Genomic DNA, 14,658 nt, shown 5'->3' on the forward strand with positions numbered 1-14,658 from the left:
ATTATCAAAAGTATAAGATACAGGTATTAACTGAAGTTGCCAAGTGTTACAGTTGATCAACTAAATTCATTCCATTTGTCTAATTAATCCTACAGCTTTTAACTACCTCTTTCTAGTCCCTCATAGCCATACTTTACATATGTTCAGCTTGTCTAGTTTCCACATTAATGAGAACATGTGACATTAGTCTTTGTTGCCATTTGTGTTTTCTCTAAGAACTTACTTTGTAGGGTTTGGTAGTTGAGGCTAAAAATCCTGCCCCTCCATATTTTAAACATAATACCACTGTGCAAGATATGTAGACAAAGCAACATCTTATTTCACATTTGTGAATTATTCTTCATATCCTATTTCTTTTTGAACAATTTATAGTTTTAGATTTGTTATTTACAGTTTATCTCTTTTAACACAATGAATTTATGTGTATATGCATCTATATTGATTTAGAAAGAGGTACAGACATAGATGCATACATTCATAATATATAACCTATAGCCTGGCCTCAAAACGTACTGCTTTATTTTCCTATAGATTTAATATGTATATGTAGATTGACCTACTGTTAATCAAAAATTTTACTCTATAGAAAATAGTTTTATTATTTTTTTTTAATCCAGCCACAAAGCCCTCCACCTAAAATCTGTCCTGTCTGCAAGTTGTGTGGCAATGTTGGCACAGAACTTGTAGAAGAGGCCAACCAATATCTGGTTTAACAAGGAATAGTAAATGCCTCATACTGCCTGGATGGCCATGAACTGGAGGCTGGATAGCCCAGAGACCTAGAACACAATCAAAGATAATTGGCAAAGATAAAAAAAAAATCAATAAAGTGATTCTTAATGATTTTCTAATATGCTTATAGATAGGTGTTTTGCCTCATCATAATCAGAGTGGAGTAACAGATGGGAGCAAGTAGAGAGACCCATAACCAGACATGTGGAGATAGAACCTAAATTGGGGGCCAAAATTGGGTTCTCTGCCTTGGAGCTCAGGGAACCCTGCAGAAGAGGTGGAAGAAAGATTGTAGGAACCAGAAGACATGGAGGACATCAGGAAAGGATGACTCACTGAATCAACTAAGCAGAGCTCATACGGGTACCCAGTGACTGTAGCAGCAAGCACGGGGCCTTCTTGGGATTTCACTAGGTCCTTGGCATATATGTTATGGTTTTTAGTTGAAGTTTTTGTGGGACTTCTAACAGTGGGAGTTGGTGTCTGTGACTCCTGTGTGCTCTGTGACTTTTTTTACTTTTATTGAGGTGTCTTGTCCAGCCTCAATATAAAGGCCTTTGCCTTGCTTACTCTGTCTTATTTTGTCCTGCTTGGTTATAGTTTCTTTAAGCCTGCTCTTTTCTGAAAGGAAAAGAGAGGGAGAGTGAATCTTGGGAAGGAGAGAGATGCAGTGGGAGATTGGGGGGAACAATGGGGGAGCTATGGTCAAGATTGAATTTCATGAGAAAAGCAACTATTTTTTAAAAAAAAAATGATTCTTTTTTCCTCACATAACACATCCTGATATGGTCCCCCAATCATTGTTCTCTAAGTCACACCCACACCTTCTCTCCCATCTGGATCCACTGCCTTTCTATCATTTGAAACAAATAGCCTGCTGAGGGGTAATAATAAAAGAAAACAAAGAAAAAAAGACAAACAATTTGAATTTGGACAAAACAAAGAAACAGAAGAAAAAATAGCCAAGAGAAAGTCCAAGAAAGAAAAACCCACTCATTCATATACTGAGGAATTCCATAAAAACACTAAGGTGGAAACACACACACACACACACACACACATGCACACACACACGCACACACCTCCTGTGCATGCTGCCTTGGTCTCTGTTAGTTGATATGTGCTTTGACTCAGTGGATTTAGAGGACCCTGTCTTCTTAGTGCTCTTCTTTCCCTTTAGCTCTGAATCTTAAGTTCTTTCTATGTCTACTTCCAAGGGGTCCCCTGAGCTTGGAGATGGGGAAGGATTGGATGGCAATATCCTGTCTAGGGCTGAGTGTTCAATATCTCTTCCTCGCTATGCAATGACTAGCTGTGGGTCTCTGTGTTTGTTCCAATCTGCTGAAAGGCCTCAGCTCAACTTCTCCATATTCAACAAGTTGTGAATGTGTTTCCTACAGCAACAGGGATTTGATGCCATTCTGTGGATACCTGCCTATGGCCATGGCAACAGTCTGTGTTGTTCATTTTTCACATGGGACCCCTTTGGTCAACTTCATGAAATGTAACCCTTTCCTGGTACTAGAAGCTTTCTTTGGAGACAAGAGATGTCTTGTGAGACTCTGTCTCACTGTCATTTGAAGAGTTAATTTAGTTCACTTCAAATATGTATTTTATTTTAGGAAAATTCTACTGTATTGGATTTCTGCACTACCACTCAAATGACCTTAACTTTAGTGCTTTCCCCTTGCATCCTCCTTTCTGTCCCATATCTCGTATCTCTCCCCTCTCCTATGAAAGGCTTCCTTCATCCATCCATAACTGTGTATTCCATATCCTTTTCATGTGGATTATCTGTCTATCTTTGTGCCTTACTCTATATCTGACTTCTGAAGTTCTAGGGATTGTAGCTTGGTTATCATTGACTTAACAACTAATACCCACATATAAGCAAATGTACCATAATTCCCTTTCTGACTTATCTCACTTGGGATATTTTTTCTAATTCCCCACATTTACCTGAAATAGTCACAATTTCATTTATTTTAATACTGGGTAATAATACTGCATTGTACAATTTTTTTTTTTTTGCTGACAGATACCTATATTGTCCCACTTTCTAGGCATTATGAATAGAGCAGCAAAGAACATGTCCGATCAAGTGTATTTTTGGTAGATGCTCAGTAGTGGCATAGCTGGATTGTAGTCCAAATAATAAAAACCCTAGAGACTGATATGGGATTTCAAGCTGAAGATCAGAAAAGCAAAGCAGCCAACCACTAGTGGCATGATCCTAACCTCAGTGTGGCTGGAGACTGAATACCCAAGACCGAATATTGAATACCACATGAGACCCTGAATTCCTGTCTTATGTGCTTCTCTATTACTGGGATTAAAAGCAAACATAACCATCACCAAGCCTCTGCTAACTAGTGTGACTACTGGAATTAAAGATGTCTGCCACCACTGCCTGGCCCCTGTGACTGTGGCTAGCTTTGCATTCGAATCATAAGGCAAGCTTTATTATATCATAAACAATATATCACCACACTAGATTGTGAGGAAGATTGTAATTTTACATGCCAGTAGCCACGTTGGAAGTGCAGCAGGTGGCAATTGAAGTTAGTCCAGCAGGAAGAAAATCCCTTACGGGTTAATCGTGGATAGGAAAAATCAATCCCAAGACCACAGACAACTGAATACTTTGCACCTGCTGTGCCTTTCCATGTTTGGTGCTTCCATATTTCTTCAGTATCTGGCAAAGTTTCAGTGGGTGTGGGGAGATCTTGGCTGCCTGTGGTGTAGCATGTTTATGTCTTCTGTTGGGCATTTTTACCCATGGATTATTATGAAGATGATTTCTTCTAAGCTGTACTGTTTAATTGATAATGCTAGTTTAAATAGACTTTTGATGATAAAAAATAAAATGAGGAAGTGTCACACAGCTAGGACACAGGAATTCCTATTGAGGAGCTGTGTAGAATGTGGTATAGGGTAATTTTTAAGAAAAACAATTGAGTCCCAGTGGCCGGCTGGTTTTAATTCTTTTAATATTAATATTTTGAGATGTTTTCACAGGTTTCAGAGAGCATCACAGCTGAAACAAAGTCTTAGAATAACCTCAGATTGGATTAAGGTACTTTGATAATAGCCTTAAAGTTAGGGTTCAAAATACAATACAGGCTAATTATTGCTAGCTAACCTACTTTCCTTGTTAGGATAGATTACTGATCAAAAATGCTGAGTAAATCCTTGTACCCATTTTATCCTCAGGTTCCTGATTGAGCTATATATATATATATATCGATGAGTTGGTATGTACCCTAAAGATTTAAAGTGCAACTGATTGATTTTCACATATAAAAGTTTAGGTTTATGATTCTGTTAAGATTTAACGGAGGTGTCTTGTTTGGTTGTTAATCTATAACAAATTCCTTGGATGTGAATGTGTGTGGGTTCTTCGGAATAATTTTTCTTTTCACCTGTAATATATAAAATGTTTAGTTTTGTAAAGGATATGGAAAACATGCTCTTTTTTTTGCTTGTATTCACAGTATTCATTCACTTAAAAACAGAATGTAACCACATGTAATTTTAATATTGCTTAAAGTGTTTTGCTGTGGTATATGAACTGTAAAGGAAAAAAAACAGATAGAAGGAAAACATCAAGAACAATAGAATACACAAGAATAAAGACAAAGGACAAAGTTAGATGTAAAACATCAAGAATGAGAGAAGGAAATCATCAGGAAAAAAAATAGAGACCACAGAAGGAAACCATCAAGAGAGTGTGAATGTTTTCCCCTTAACCCTGCACATTAAAAAGTTTAAGCCTTGTATTGCTGGAGGCTGTCTCCCCAGGCAGCAAAACCTAGGTATTGATATCTGGTCTCAGGACTCATGTTTGTTGAGTAGGTGTTTGTTTCTTGGTTTCTGTTGTTCTTTCTGGTCCTTATGAAAGTGAAGTGGGTGTGGGAATTTTGGGTAGGAAATTCTGGGCTCCTGATAAGATAGGATTCTGTTTGTCCCATGTTTCCTCCTCCCTCTCTTTGACTGGATTCCCAAAGCTCGGCCTTGCTTTTGGTTGTGGATCTCTGCATCTGGTTTCATCCGTTACCGGATGAGGGTTCTATGATGACAGCTGGGCTAGTCACCAATCCAGTAGGCCAATTCAGGCACCCTCTCTGCTATTGCTAGCAGTCTTAGCTGGGGTCCTCTATGTGGATTCTTTGGAGTTACTCTAGCACCAGACTTTAGATAGTTTGAAGTAATAGAATGCAAATGAAATATTTGAGCAATATTTCTAACATGGAGTAAAACATCACATTTCATTTTTCCCCCTAATTGTTTTTGGATCATTCATGAAACTATACAGTGGGTGGGAAGGACCTTAGAGGGAGTTCCATAGATAAAGTTAATGTGGCTCAAAAGTGGTAGCAATCTCAAAAGGACGTAGGTGCCAACAACATGAGTTAGATTTTGCATAATTTCCCTCAAACTTTACTGTCTGATGATGTATTAAAAAAAATCTTGAAGTTTAAAATAAAATCCTTGAAATATGGAAAATAATTATTGCTAGTTTTTATTGTAGTACCATATGTTTCCTCAATGTGAGATAATTGTAACTAGTCTTGGGGGAAATTTGTACAATTATGCTTAATTAGTTTTAAAGACTATTGTCTACTTCATCATTTATTTCTGAATAATACTCGAACAGAGATTTTATCTGGGATATAGCTGTCTTTATTTTCCCATATTTTGTGAATTGCCACAAGATAGCAGATTTGATCATTATTCCCACTGTTATGAGATCTACCATTTTAGCAACAAATGTCTGTCAAATGTTCAATAAAACTGAATCTCAATAGCATAGGCAAGAGAAAATTAAAACTGTTAATGAAGAGAGAAAGCTCATCATAGACATTAGATATACCAGGAGTTTATAGCTTGTATTACTGTAGTAGAAGACATGTCATGGTGAAATGTTTGTTATTCAGTAAACAGTATTTTTTAAAATGTCTTCTGTTCCAATTCATGAACAGCAACAAAAACATAGGAGGTAACAAGGAGCAAAAGACTCATCTGTTGAGGATTATCAGTGGCATTCACATACAGACATTTCAAGATCACTTACTATAAACATTTGTCAGGTTTTACCTTCAAGCAAATAAAAACATTGAGGGACATTTTCACAAGAAACAATAATTAAAAAAACAAAAACAAACAAACAAACAGAAACACTTGCACTCTGTGTGTGGTCAATGGACCACTCTGTGTGTGGTCAATGGAAAGTAAGGAATGAGCCAACTATGTGCAGCTGAAGGTTCCTCTGCAAGGATGAAAGCTGTAGGTGACAAAATCCAGTCAGAACAAAGAGGAACATTTGGTTCCATTAATGTGGGAAATGAACCCCTATCAGATGATCTGCTAAAAGCAGAGACTCTTTTAGAATTCCTTATCTTTCCCAATAATGGGTATATTGCAGATTATACATATACACATGTATGTAGCAATAGTTAAAGAAAAACAATAGCAATAAGAATTATATGAGACACTTTGGAAATAGAAAATGAAGGGGAAATGATGTAATTATATTGTAATCCTAATAAATAAAGTAAATAATAGAATTATTCTTCTGTATATAATGCATAACAATGTATTATCATTTGCATCCCGATGTATGTCTGAAATTAGCACTGTCATAGTATTTGGAATGTTATTCATTTCCAAGCTCTGGCACTCAGGGAATATAAAATGGTTTTCATTCATAGCAAAATATCAGCTTTCCCTCCTCAGGGGATGGTTGCTGTGCTATTTCAAAAACATACCTCTTGGGCCAGTGGGCGAAGGATCAGCAAGAAAGAGTGCATGCTGTCATCTTGGAGGACCTGAGTTTGCTGTGCACTTCTCATAGCATGGAATTAGAGAACTGAATCCTAAAAATTCCCTCTAAAATCCACAAGAGCATCAAACCCATACCCATAGCTGAAACATTAATCTAATTAATATCATCAATAAAAAAATTGGGAGTCAATTATCAGGGCAAGAATCTGAAAGATTGGAGAAGCAGCAGCAACTGCCAATCACATCCAACCCCTACTTTTCCTCTAGCCAAAGGGGCAAAGATCCTCTTTCAGTCCTGCCTTACTACTTCCTGCCTCCTCTCTGCCTGCACTCCTCCAAACCTCTATGGTCACCCTCTAACTCCAAGCAAGCTGTATTTGTCAGAATACAATCAAAATATCACATAACACATATCAACACACATCTACAGAAGTAGATATATACTGATAGCTGGGAATCCAGCATGGGACTGACTCAGGCTCCCCTGAATATGGGTCTCAACCAGAAGGACTGAGCAGTCTAAGGGACCTCAGACAGTGGAACCAGGATGTATCCCTGGTGCACAAAAGGACCTTGCGGACACATCCCCCATGGAGGGATAACTGCCTTAATCTAGAGACAGGAGAGAAGCCCTAGTCCCTACTTCAAATGACCTGTCAGATCTACACCTGGATGGCATTGCCCTACATATGGAATTGGGGTGGGGGGATGGGAAGGGAGGGTGGTCTAGGTACATGTGAGAGGGCAGAGAGGGTAAAAGTAAGAGAGGGAGGGAGTGAGGAAGGGAAGGGGAACTGATATCGACATGTAAAATAATAAATTAAATAAAAAAGAAGTAGACAAATAAAAACAATAAAATCTTGTTACTGGCTCTCTGTAATTAACTGCCATAACTCACATACGACCCCTCCCTTCGTCCTCTTATATTCAGTGGCTATTTCTCTCTTGTAGCTTTCAATATCCTTTCTTGCTCTTTTCATTCAGTGATGTAGGCAGTTCATTGTTCCCGTTTGTTTCATAAAAACAGAAAACAGTCTGTGGCCATTCTGCCTATTATATCGTTTTGAAGATAACAATTAGAGAAAGTACACAGGGAACTCAGTATTATTTTAATTTGTTATTCACCTGAAGACATGTCTGCATTTTGTTCAACTGATGAACAAACAAAAGTCAGTATTAAAAAAGATTTATGCATCACTTCTTTGAAGAGAAATCATAGATTTTGGCCATGTTGATGGACAACAAAGGGATCACAAATAAAAATGCCTTAGAAAAATGTTTATTGTTGTAAAACCCAGTAAAAAGAACCTTTCCATTTGTTTTCTTGGCTTTTAACCTTTTTTACTTGTTTTAAGCACTTATTAAATTCTGACTATGTTTTTGAATGTTTGAGTCTTCTACTTACTAAATTTTATAAGTTGTTAAAACATTCATTGTTAACAGTTTACTATATTTTCTTCTACTCTATTTCCTGAATAATATTTCAAAATTATTTCCATCGCTATTCACTGAAAGCTTTTTTACATTCCTAGTGTTTCTTTTGAAACTTTTAAATTTCAATAGTTTAAACTGCAGTCTTAAGGAAATAGGAAGTGGATATGTTTAACAAATTTGATGTGCAAAGAACTTCAATGTATTTTAAAAGCTATCATATCTTCCTATTTACAGCTAACCTCTAGCAGTGGTTCTCATGCTAAGGCTAGTGACCCCTTTGGCAAAACTGTATATTTACAAATTATTTACATTATGATTCATAACAGTAGCAAAAGTATAGCTATGAAATACTAATGAAAGTAATGTTAAGGTTGGGGTCACCACAACCTGAGAAACATGGTGCATTAGGAAGGTTGATAACCTCTTCTCTCCTCTTAAGAAGTATCCTCTTTTCCTTCTTCCGTTGTAGTTATTTTAATGTGGTTACTCATATTTTCCTGTTTTTTATTTTTAAATTTTTGTTCAAATGTATTTTATTGATTTCCATGTTTAGTGGATTTTAATTTGCTCTTTATATAGTCTCTTTAGATCAAATCTTTTTTATCTGTTATAAAATGATCGCTTATTACACCAGTTTTTTAATGAGAACCAATCAAGTTACTGCTTATAAATTTTTATTAGTGATATTCTCTATGTTTCTTAGGTTCCTTTTGGATAATGAATTAGATTTGGGAACTGTATGATCACTACAGAATATCTAATTTCAGATCAGAAAACACACTTACTTTATATTCCCATATAATGTCTTCTTGGTAAACATTGATCTATACTAAAAAATGATCTATTGTGAGAAAGATGATTGACAATGTTCCTCAAATCTGTATATTGGTATTCTCTCTGTATACTATTCCTAAGAATTGGGATGGGATCGTTTGATTTTCTTTTTTCATCAATTTATTCATCTGTTTCATTCTGTAGTTTTATTTATTATATAATTATCCATTTAATATATTAGGATATTTTAATTTTCATTTATTAATTCATAATTTGGAAACATGTTTTGTCATTTCTGGCACTTTCCCTTGTATCTAATTCTTGCCTGATCTCGTTACACTCATGTGAATTTTTTTATTCTTTTGCATGTTTCATTTCTCTACTTAGTCCTTTTAATTTCAATATATCTGCCATGAATTCAATTTACAATTCAAAACAGTATTTACATATTCATCCATTTTTAAATTCAGCATATTTCTCTCAAATCTAAAGTAGTATTTTTTATCTACAGAATGTGGTTAGGGTCATATAATCTCTTGATATAAGCATTTTAGTCATTTAAAATAATAAATAGAATTACTTGTAATTATTATGTATACATCTAACATTTTGCAGTGTTTTTACATCTCTCATTCCCATTTTGTTTTCCCTTTGTTCTTCTATTTTGCCCTTTCTAAAATGTCCAAAAACTGGTTCTAGTACAGCATTTTAATTAATCAACTTACTTGATAGCTGTAACAATGCTATGTAAAGTTATTAAAAAATTTAAGATTTAAAATCTGTACCAATATTTATCAAACCAGCATCAAGTTGATGCTGATTTATATTCTGCTATACAAAATTCATTTTCTCTAGACTTTTTGTATTTGTATATATGTTCACACAATAAATTTGCCTATGCATTCATTATAAGCCTCACAATGAACAGTTTGAATCAGAAGATTTTGCTTTAAAAATTATAAATATATGTGCCATATCCACTCATTTAAAAATTTTCTGTTCTTTTAGGGTTGTCTGTGGATGTGAAGTACCATCTACTCTATTTTTGTTTAGCATTTTCCACGGTACATGTTTATCAGTAAGTTCTATTAGTTTTTAATAGATTACATGTATTCTTCTTTAATTCAGAATTATAATTAAATGTATAATTATAAATTAACAGGATTTCATTTAAATTGTTAATCTCTCAAGATAGTTTTTCAATATCTACAACTGTAGATTGTTTCACCATGAATGAATATTTTGTTCTATGTTGTCCACTGAGACTCATGAAACTGTAACTTAGTAACAATTTCAACAAATTCTATGAATTTCAAATCATTATCCTTCAAAGTATTTTTCTGCCCAGTTTACAGTGGTCTTTCTTCTGACCATTATTTTGTGAACACTGTACATATAAACTTACATTTTTTTCTTTCTATTTCTGAAACTCCTTCCATGTTTATATATTCCTATTTTCTTTTGGGTGCTTTTTATATGATAGATTTCATATTTTCCATATTTACTGGCTCTTTTTCCCATCTCTAATCTATTTTTAAAATAGTGACCTTTTTGTTATTAATATATTCAGTTAGGACATTATCTCTTCCTTTTATTCATCATTTACCTTCCCCCCACCCAGTTGAGATATATAGAGAAAAATGAGATTTTTCAGTCTAGATATGTCATACAGAATAAGAAACAAAAATTGAAAGGCTACATAGCCAAAGAAACAAAGAGAACTACTGACAAATCCTTCTTTCCTCCCAGGGAGATTTTGAAGAGAGTGTAATGGTGTAATTGTGGAGCAGTATGTGCATACAATAAGGACAATTTTGCATATAACTAGTAGTCTGAGAGATGCAAATAAATTCTTAGAACTTTATCTTTTTTATACAAGGCATATATCAAAAACTGATTGATTGGGCATACATAAGCCATCCTTTGAAAATTATTTAATTTCTAGTTTGTTATAAAGTATTATAAGAATGGAAAAATTACTTCTTTGTAAGAGCCACTCATAAAAGTTTGCAAACTTGGCTGCTATTCATGACTGTAATGTTCATAAAGAAGCTATTGGGTTTTTTCTTTGTTTTAGATTTGTATTTTATGATATGGGCATTTTGCTGCAAAGTGTAGGTGTGAGTGCTGGGAATGGAACCCCAGGTCCTCTGAAAGATCAACAGTTGCTTTTAGTCACTTCACCATCTATTTAGCCACAAGGAGAAGTATCTTTACCCCTTCCTCTCTGGTATAAACAGAAAATAGAAGCCTAATCCAGCACACTTTGTAATTATTCTGAGCTCTTTCATATTTAAAATAACCCAACTAACAGTCTGAGCAACAGTGGAAAGTTTACCTTGATTGTTGCTCTTCCCTGATAATGAAACTGATGACTCTGCCATCACAGAGCCCTCATCTAGTAGCTGATGGAAACAGAAGCAGACACCCACAACTAAACACTGAGCTGAACTTCTGGAATCTAGACACAGAAAGGAAGGTGTGATAAGAAAAGAGGTCAAGACCAGGCTACAGAAACCCACAGAGACAGCTGACCTGAACAATAGGGAGCTCATAGACCCCCCCCCAGACTGATAGCTGGGAATCCAGCATTGGACTGACACAGACCCCCCTGTGTTAGAAGGCATGTGCAGTCTAAGGGACCTCTGACAGTGGAACCAGGATGTATCCCTGGTGCATGAAAGGACTTTGGGAGCACATTCCCCATGGAGGGATACTCCCTTAACCTGGAGGCAGGAGGGAAGGCCTAGTCCCTACTCCAAATGATTTGACAGATGTTGTTGATCCCTTCTGGAAGGCATGACCCTCCCTGTGGAAAGTGTGTGTGTGGGGAATGGGATGGGAGGGTGGTCAGGGGGCATGGAAGGGAGGTAGGTAGAGGGAACTGGGTTAGATATGTAAAATAAGAAAAATAATTAAAAAGTAAAGAACAATGGATAAATATTTAGCTTGAGTTAATTTTTTTTTTTAAAAAAATAAGGGTATTTAGGGAGTTTTTTTAAAGACTAATATAATAACATTTAACAATGTTCATTTTGGGAATAATATATGTTAATGCAGCATATTTGTGTAACTATGGATTTCTTTGATGTAGTGATTAAACATGGCTAATCCAAAAAAATAAAATAAAATATCCCATGAGGAGCCCTCACTTTGCAGGTAAGGAAAAGAAACTATTTCTAATTGGTGCTCAGTGTGTACTTTCCAAAAACAATGACAGCCATAGTAGGAGGTCTGGGAGATGCCACTTTCTCTAAATTAATGATGGTGATTAGCAGAGTGCTTTCTTTTTCAGACGAAGGTTGTAATTACAGAACTTCATGTTGACAATCTAGAGATGCTTCTTCTTTTGATTGCAGGAATTATAAAGTTTATATCACAGAACAACAGACTCATACACTGACTAAACTCAGCTAAAAAGTATCTAGATCAAATGAATATTGTACTACTCATTCATTAGAGTTTCTGTATTCTCCACAGTCTCATTTTGTTTTCTAATTTCAGGATTATTTCCTATCTCTTTCTGTAATTAGACTTCCAAGCTCCCCAAAGTACATCTTTTGAACTTGTCATGTCTATATTTAGTAACAGTGCACTGTGCTGTTTGCCTAAGGAACACTTTCTGTAATGAGGAGGCAAGGGATCCATGGCATTGGACAATCAAATAGAAATTACAGAGTCGTTTTTGTTTGGTAGAAGACAGATGTCATATTTGCGTACATTTGTGAAATTTTCACTAGATGACTACATCCTTGCAATATCATTGAGAAAGATGAAACTGTTAAATAATTATTTCTAAGATGCATACATGAAATGTGAAGCAAAGGTAGTCAAGTTATTTATTACCAAGGATGGAACTTGAGCTAAAATAGACAGCTTCTTGATTTCTTTGTAATCTTCCATTCACCTAGCAATATTCAGTTGAGGCAGGCAGATATGAGCTTGAATGTTTAAATTCTCATAATACTAAAGATAAAAATATTGATGAAAATTACAGAGCTACAGTTCTGAAAATAGCCTGGTATTGGCACAAAAATAGACAGGTAGACTAATGGAATCGAATTGAAAATCCTGATATTAATCCACACACATATGAACACCTGATTTTCAACAAAAGAGCTAAAAGAATACAATGGGGCAAGGACAGCATCTTCAACAAATGGTGCTTGCACAATTGGATGATGGTGTGTAGAAGACTGCAGATAGACCCATGTCTGTCGCCATGCACAAAACTCAAGTCCAAATGGATCAAAGACCTCAACATCAATCCAGCCACACTGAACCTGTTAGAAGAGAAAGTAGGAGGTACCCTTGAACAAATTGGCATAGGAGACCGCTTCCTGAACATAATTCCAGGGGCACAGACACTGAGAGAAACAATTAATAAATGGGACCTCTTCAAACTTAGAAGCTTCTGTAAGCAAGGGACACAGTGGACAAGACCAAACAGCAGCCAACAGACTGGGAAAAGATTTTCACCAATCCTATAGCCAACAAAGGGCTTTCTCCAAAATATACAAAGAACTCAAGAAACTAGTCAACAAAACATCAAACAACCATATTAAAAAATGGTGTACAGAGCTGAAGAAAGAATTCTCAATAGAGGAAATAAAAAAGTCCAAAGACACTTAAGAAAGTGTTCAACATCCTTAGCTATCAGGGAAATGCAAATCAAAGCAACTTTGAGATACCATCTTACTCCTGCCAGAATGGCTAAAATTAGAAACACCATTGATAAAACTCATGCTGGAGAGGATGTTGAGAAGGGGAACACTCCTTCACTGCTGGTGGGAGTGCAAACTCATACAGCCATTTTGGAGATCAGTATGGCAGTTCCTCAGGAAAATGGGAATTAGTTTACCACAGGACCCGGCAATCCCCCTCTTAGGCATATACCCAAATGATCAACATCCATGCAGCAGAAACATCTGCTCAACTATGTTCATGGCAGCATTATTTGTAATAGCAAGAACCTGGAAGCAACCTAGATGCCCCTCAACTAAAGAATGATAAAGAAGATGTGACACATCTACACAATGGAATACTACTCTGCAGAAAAATTTAATGGAATCTTGAAATTCACAGGCAAGTGGATGGCACTTAAAGAAACCAACCTGAATGATGTAACCCAGTCACAAACAGAGGACCATGGTATGTACACGCTCATATATGGATTTTAGACCTAGAGCAAAGGATCACCAGCCTATACTTCACACCACCAGAGTAACTAGGATACAAGGTGTTTTCTAAGAGATTCATATAAAGTCCCCCAGAGCACAGAGGAAGTGGGGAGGGCAGTGAATGAAGATAGAAGTAAGAGAAAGAGAGGGAGAGGAGAGGAAAACACTTGTGACTAGGAAGATTGAGTAGGGTAGGAATAGAAGACAGAAGAGAGAGAGACAGAGACAGCGACAAAGACAGAGAGAAAGAGAGAAGACAGAGACAGCATAAAGAGAGCCATTATTGGTTTGAAGAGAAAACTGAACCTAATGAAAGATCTAGAGACCTACAAGACTGCGGCCAACTAACAATTTGAGCAACCATGAAAAGGCTACCATAAATGCCCTTCCCATAGTGAGATCAGCAACTAACTTATACACCATCATGGAGCCCTCATCTAGTACCTGTCAGAAACAGAAGCAAACACCCATAACTAAACACTGAGTCAAACTAGAATCCAGATGCAAAGGGAGAGGATAAGACCCGGTTGCAGAAACACATAGAGACATAGGAGGAGCTAACGACCCACAGACTGATAGCTGGGATCCAACATGGGACTGACTCAGGCCCCCCTGAATATGGGTCTCAACCAGTAGGACTGAGCAGTCTAAGCGACCTCAGACAGTGGAGCCAGGATGTATCCCTGGTGCACAAAAGGACCTTGTGAACACATCCCCCATGGAGGTATACTGCCTTAACCTAGAGAGAGGAGCG

This window comes from Phodopus roborovskii, unplaced genomic scaffold (genome assembly GCF_943737965.1).
Source record: "Phodopus roborovskii unplaced genomic scaffold, PHOROB, whole genome shotgun sequence".
Taxonomy (NCBI): domain Eukaryota; kingdom Metazoa; phylum Chordata; class Mammalia; order Rodentia; family Cricetidae; genus Phodopus; species Phodopus roborovskii.